The following is a 5,738-nucleotide window of genomic DNA, read 5'->3' as shown; positions in this document are numbered from 1 at the left end:
GCTCCATACACCCTCACTGGTTGCACTGCCCCATCCCGCCCTGAGCCACCCTGCACCATGCCAACCTGCAGCTCCTGAATGTCTCGCACTCCACCTCCCCTGACTTGGCCCCTGGCCATGACAGGACCAGAAACCAGCTGGAGCCCAAGACCAGGCAGAGGCATGCATTGTCCTGTTCAGCTCCACCCAGCTCCACTCAGCCTCCAACTTGGGACCTAAGGTAATCACATCAAACTGGGAGAGACAAAAGCCCCTTCCCCATGGGGGATCAGACACAGACAGGTCAGATCTGAGTGGCATACATGACAGACAGCAAGCTGGGTAAGTTCTGATCTGATCCACTCTCCTTCCACAGCAGGCCTGAAGCATCTGACCCTAGCTGTGAGCAGTCCTATCAGCCTGAGATGAGAGCTAGAGATCAGGGCTGAAAGAATGTTGGACTTACAGGAGCAGTCTCAGAGCAGGCCTGGTTCCTTGTTTTAATTTTTTTTTAATTTTTATTCTTTGTCTGTTTGTTTTACTCATTTTTCTCCTTTTTTCCTCTCTCTTCTTACTGTTATTGATGTCATTTTTGTACTTGCTTTGTTTCTGTTATTTTATTGATTTTAAAAATTATTTGTATTTTTTCTTTCGACTTCCTGTTTGTGTAAGGGAATAATACATCAATAGAGAGGACGGTTGGCTTGTGTATTTGTAAGATTGTCTGTATGTTTTAGTTTTTTTTACTCTTTTCTGTCTTTGTGCCTCTTTTCATTGTTTAGTTGGTACATTTGTCTGTTTTCCCTCTTACTCTTCTCCCTCTCCACCTTCCTCTTCCCTCCACTTCCCATTCCAATCTTTTCCTTTCTCTTACCTCATTTTACTTTCAGGGAGCAAACATATACTCCACTGCATGGACAGATTGCAAGGCAGTGGAAAGTGGTTTCCAGGATACCCATACACCTGTCAATAGATACTGGGAACTGCAGATAGGTTTTGAATCACAGCTTCCCTCTCAGTTAAATCTCAAAACTGCAAAAATGTACAGCCCCAACCCACAGTCCAGCTTCAGAATTCAACAAAGCTACAGGATTCACATAAGGAAGAATAGGAGATTGAGCAAACAGAAGTAAAAACAACCCTGCCATTCCTGAACAACAGAAATAAAGAAGAGAGAATATAAAAAAGAAAAAGTAGGGAGGAAAATCTACACAAATGAAGAAAAACCAAGAGAAGAATATGGGTCTCTCATAGACCCCTGAGAGGCCAGACATTGAGAGAACAGACTTCGGAACACAAACAATGATGATCCTCCAGAATGACTGGTCACATACTACAAACCCAGACATTAAGACATTAATAGGGAGAATAAAAAGAATTGAGGAGAGACAACAGGAAAATAAGAAGGAGTTGATAACTGAGATGACAGCAGTAAAGAATACTGTGATTGAAATAAAGAACAAACAAATAAGCATGGAAAGCAGAATTAGCCAAGCAGAAGAAAGAATCTCAGCACTTGAGGACCAAAATATAGAACTAACACAAACTGTCAAAAACATAGAAAAGAAGCTTAAAAAGACAGAACAAAACTTTCAAGAGATGAGCAATTATTTCAAGAGGCAGAATCTAAGAATAAGTGGACTTCCTGAGGGAGAAAGAGAGATAGAGACCATAAGAAATATCCATCCTAAACATATATGCACCCAACATAAGAGCACTAGCTTTCATAAAGCAGCTTCTAGGCAAACTTAAAAAAGATATTGACTCTAACATGATCATAGCTGGGGACTTTATTACACCACTCACAACCCTATACAGATCATTAGCACAAAAAATCAGCAAGGAGATATGTAACCTCAATGTGACTCTGAACCAAATGGCCTTAATTGATACCTACAGAACACTCCACCCAGTGAACACTGAATATACATTCTACTCATCACTGCAAGGAATGTACTGTAAGATCAACCACATCCTTGACCATAAATCAAGCATAAACAAATTTCATAATATTGAAATTTTGCCATGCACCTTCTCAGACCACAGTAGAATAAAAATAAATATCATAAACAACATAGTTTTTCAAAATCCACAAAGACATGGACACTAAACAGCATGATGCTAAGAAACTCCTGGGTCAACATGGAAATTAAAACAGAGATTGAAAGATACCTGGAAACAAATGAAAAGGAAGAAACATCTTACTAAAATCTCTGGAATGCCATTAAAGCAGTATAAGAGGGGAATTCATATCTCTATAAATGCACATGAAGAAAATGGAAAGATCACAAGTTAAGAGTCTAACAAGTCACGTAAGGAAGCTGGAAAAACAAGACCATCAAAACCCTAACTTTAGCAGAAGAATCCAGATCACCAAAATAAAAGCAAAAACCAGAACATAGAAGACAAAAAGATAATACAAAAAATCAAAAAAACAAAAAGCTGGTTCTTTGAAAGAATAAACAAGATTGATGGTCCCCTAGTAGACTGACCAAGAAAAAATCCAAATAAATACAATCAGAAACACAGAAGATGAAGTCACATCTGAACTTGAAGAAATACAAAAGGTTATCAGAGACTAGTATGTACACTTGTATGGAAACAAACTTGGAAGCCTAAAGGAAATGGAAGACTTTCTGACATCACACAACCTCCCTAGATTGAAACAAGAAGAAATTGAGACTCTAAATAACCAATAAAAATTGAGGAAATTGACTATGTCATAAGAAAACTATCTACAAAAAAAGCCCTAGAACAGAAAGCTTTCCAGCAGAATTCTACAAAACATACAAGGAGAAAATGAGACCGATGATACTGAAAGTTTTCTAGGTGATTGAGAAAGATGGAACTCTCTCCAAATCATTTTATGAAGCTAACATCACATTGATACCCAAGTCAGGTAAAGACCCAACAAAGAAAGAGAAGTACAGGTCAATATCCTTGATGAATATAGATACTAAAATTCTCAACAAGATCCTAGCAAACTGGATTCAACAACACATCTCAAAAATCATACACCAAAACCAAGTAGGCTTCATCCCCAGGATGCAGGACTGGTTCAATATTCATAAGACCATAAACATAATTAAATACATCAACAGACATAAAAACAAAAACCATATGATTATATCATTAGATGCAGAAAAAGCTTTTGATAAAATCCAGCACTGCTTCCTGATAAAAAACTTAGAACATCTAGGCATAGATGGAACATATCTCAAAATAGTAAGAACCGTCTATGAGAAACCCACAGCCAGCATAGTGCTGAACAAACAGAAATTGGAACCATTTCCCCTGAAAACTAGAACAAGACAAGGATGCCCCCTCTCACCCCTCCTGTTCAACATAGTTTGGAATTCCTAGCTACAGCAATCAGAGAAGAGAAGGTGATCAGGTATATCCAAATAGGAAAAGAGGAAGTCAGGTTATCTCTCTTTGCAGATGACATGACTCTATACCTTGAAAACCCAAGAGAATCTGTCAAAACCCCCTTGCACTGATAAAGGACTTTGGCGGAGTCTCAGAGTATAAAATAAATATGCAAAAGACAATCGCATTTCTATACACCAATAATAAACAAAGAGAAACTCAAATAAAAAGCACAATTCCATCCACAATAACCACAAGAAAAATGAAATACCTTGGCATCTTTCTAACCAGAGATGTGAAAGACCTTTACAATGAAACTGCAAAACACTGCTCAAAGAAATCAAAGATGACACAAACAAATGGAAAAATATTCCATGCTCATGGATTGAAAGAATGAACATTGTTAAGATGTCCATTCTACCTAAGGCAATCTACAGCTTTAACACAATACCCATCAAATTATCAACCACATTCTTCTCAGACCTAGAAACAACAATACAGGAATTCATATGGAAACATAAATGACGAAGAATAGCCAAAACAATCCTCAGCCAAAAACAAAAACAAAGCCGAGGTATCACATTCCTAGACTTTAAACTTTATTATAAAGCTATAATAGTCAAAACAGCCTGGTATTGGTACAAGAACAGGCATATAGACCAATGGAATAGAATTGAGATTCCAGAAGCAAAACCTCAATTTCTCAACCAAGTCATCTTCAACAAAGCCTCCACTAACAACCACTGGGGAGAGGAGAACCTATTCAGTAAATGGTGTTGTGAAAACTGGCTGACCACATGCAGAAGATTGAAACAGGACCGGTACCTATCCCCATACCAAAATTAACTCTAAACGGATCAGAGACCTAAACGTAAAACCTCAAACTATAAGAACCTTAGAAAATGCAGGAGACACCCTTATGAAAGTTGGAACTGGCATCCATTTCCTAAGCAAAACCTGAAATGCCCAGGTCATAAGAGATAAGATAGACAAGTGAGACCTTATCAAACTGACAAGCTTCTGCAAAGTCAAAGACATCATCAAGAGAGCAGGGACACAGCCCACTGACTGGGAAAAAATACTTGCCAACTCCATGTCTGACAAAGGCCTAAATCTAGGATCTACAAAGAACTCAAACATGCTAAAAAGAAAAAAAAAACAATCAACCCCATTACAAAGTGGGCAAAAGATATGAATAGACAGTTCCTAACAGAAGACATATGAGCAGCCAATAGATATATGAAAAAATATTCAGCCTCACTCGTCATCAAGGAGATGCAAATTAAAACTACACTGTGATACCACCCAACTCCAGTCAGAATGACCATTATGAATAACAAAAAATAACAGATGCTGCAGAGGATGTGGCGAAAAGGAATACTCTACACTGTTGGTGGGAGTGTAAACTAGTACAGCCTCTGTGGAAATCAGTGTGGCAATTCCTAAAAGTTCTAAAAATTGACCTTCCATATGATCCCACAATCCCCCTACTGGGAATATAGCCACGAGAACTAAAATCACTCTATAAAAAAGATACCTGCACATGTATGTTTATCACAACTTTGTTCACAATAGCAAGAACATGGAACCAACCATGCTGCCCATCAAAAGAGGACTGGATAAGAAAAAAAAAATGCGGTACATATACACAATGGAATATTACGCAGCCATAAAGAGGAACAAAGTCATGAACTTCGCAGAAACCTGGATGGAATTGGAGTTTATAATATTGAGTGGTCTTTCACAGAAACAGAGAACTGAGTATCACATGTTTGCACTCATGAGTGGACCAAGAAAAGGATTGACAGTAGCGGGAAACTGCGGTGGCGGGGGGATAGACAGTAGTCGAAATCTGCCTGGGGAGTGGGGGTGCACACCTCATCAACTTGCACAATTAATATTTGTATACCTAACCCTAAATTGTACCCTACCATTTTAAAATTTAAAAATTTAAAAGTTAATAAATAAATAAATATATCTATTTATAGAAAAGATCCAGGTAAAATGCAGTATTAGAATTTTATGGTACTACTTTTGTATATGTGGTTCATTGTTGACCAAAATGACATTATGAGTCATATATATATGTATGAATATATATGAAATTATGACTGTATATTGTGCAGTTTATTTTAATAATATTATTTATAATACCTTGAGTGTAACATTTTAGTATTTGTATTATCTGTAACAATTTCTTTCATTTCTGATATTAACTATTTATGTCTTTTCCCTTTTTGTCTTGGTTATTCTGGATAGATGTTTTCAATTGCATTGATATTCTCACACAATGAGCTTTGCTTGCTTTGATTTTTCTCTATTTGATTTTCACTGTTATGCTCATTATTGATTTCTTTCTGCTTAATTTGGATTTCATTGCTCTTGATTTG

The sequence above is a fragment of the Carlito syrichta genome, unplaced genomic scaffold (assembly GCF_000164805.1).
Source record: "Carlito syrichta isolate Samal-C Ts95f unplaced genomic scaffold, Tarsius_syrichta-2.0.1 Scaffold315072, whole genome shotgun sequence".
Taxonomy (NCBI): Eukaryota; Metazoa; Chordata; class Mammalia; order Primates; family Tarsiidae; genus Carlito; species Carlito syrichta.
Note: the sequence above shows the minus strand (reverse complement) of the source record.